Source organism: Microtus ochrogaster, linkage group LG8 (genome assembly GCF_000317375.1).
Source record: "Microtus ochrogaster isolate Prairie Vole_2 linkage group LG8, MicOch1.0, whole genome shotgun sequence".
In the NCBI taxonomy this organism is placed as follows: domain Eukaryota; kingdom Metazoa; phylum Chordata; class Mammalia; order Rodentia; family Cricetidae; genus Microtus; species Microtus ochrogaster.
The window spans coordinates 8,030,431-8,032,288 of NC_022033.1; positions in this window are offsets into that span (position 1 = coordinate 8,030,431).

Here is a 1,858-nt window from a genome sequence, read left to right on the forward strand (position 1 = left end):
TACAACTGTGTGAAAATGTATTGCTGTTGTAATAGGAGCGGCGGGGCTGCATCCCCAGCACCCCGGCTGCCTGCTAGCTTATGCCCCAAAATAATTACACGGACACTGTATTCTTTTAAACACTGTTTGGCCCATTATATCTAGCCTCTTCTCGGCTAACTCTCGCACCTGGACTATCCCATTTCTAATAATGTGTGTAGCACCCCTAGGTGCGCTTACCGGGAAGATTCTAGCCTACGTCCATCCTGGGTCGGAGCTTCATCGATCACGTCTGCCCGGGAGAGGGGAGCATGGCCTCTGAGCTCACTTCCTTTTCCTCCCAGCATTCTGTTCTGTTTACTCCTCCCACCTATGTTTTAACCTATGAGGGCCAAGCAGTTTCTTTATTATAATTAACCAATGACCTTCCTCCATCATATTGCCGTAATGAGTGTTGTAAAAAGTTGAATGGCCAATAACTAGGCAGGTGGTATAGACAGGTCTTCAGGGCAGAGACATCAGGAAATACAGAGCAAGCCATATGTGCAGGAGGAAAGGTAACAGACATGAGTCACATGCAGAACATAGCTTAACATAAACATATTAGTTTAAGTTATAAGAGCTAGTCAAGCAAACCTAAGTGAAGGCCAAGCTTTCATAATTAATAAGTCTCCCTGTCATTTTTTGTGAACTGGTGTCCCTAAGAAAAGTCTGACTACAATTTAGACTTTTGGAGATCAAAAAAAGGTTGCCAATCGGTGGGGAAGAGATTATTTTCTGGCTGACCAATGTCCACGTGTTTTAGTACCCACCAGTAGTAACAAATGCTGTGTTTTTAAAATCCTCTCCATATAGACAAATGAATGTATTTTTCATAACTGCATCACAGCAGTCCAGGCAAAGACTTGTCAGATGTCCTGAGAATGTCAGATTTGCAATGAGAAGTGCCAAGCGGGAGCGATGCAATGGCATGCTGATAAACAAGCTAAAATAATCATTTGCATGATATCTGCATACTGGTAGTACATAGATCATTCCTGAAATCAGCCAGGATAAATCCATCATGAGCCTGCATGGACTGGCCATCTGTATGCTGCCCGCAGATCTCCTCAGATTTGGTTAGGGATGGTTAGTGGATGGTTCTCCAGGCTCAGCACAAAGTCCCACCTCTGCTTCCCATTCAGCAGTGTTGACATTTAAGTCTGTCGCCAGCAGGGCAACCTCATCCTGATGGCAAAATTTCTTGTGCTTTGAGTCCCAATTGCATATTTAATCATAAGAAGTGCTCATGGGAATGCAGACAGAAAAATTGGACTACATTCAGTACATCCAAGAGGGACAAGCAAAAATGTTTCCCCTTGGGGTTGGAGAGATGGCTCAGTGGTTTGAGTCATTCACAACTGCCTCTAACTACAGCTCCAGGGGATCTGATGCTCTCTTTGGGCCTTTGTAGGTACCACATGCACACACACATAGTCACACACACACACACATACACAAGAGAGTAAAAATAAAATAAATCTTTTCTTTTAATGTAGTGCCTCTTTGGAAATGAAATGAGCTGAAAACTTGGAACCAAATGAGAGAGAGAAAGAGAGGGGGGGGGGAGGAAGGAGGAGAGGAAGGAGGGAGGAAAGGGACGAGAGAAAGCAAAAAGTCAGAGCTCTGCACCCCTCGGTCCTGATTTCTTTTCCCGTTGTTCTGTTATTTCATATTATTCAAGGCTGTACACTGATGAAATTAAATTCAGGTAAAAGATACTTAAGCAGAAGGCCATTCGTTTCCTCCATCTTCTCCCAACAGGCAAATTTACTAAAGTTTATTATATCTAGAAAAAGAATCAGGTTCTTAATGGAGAGAGGGGGAGGGAGGGAGGGAG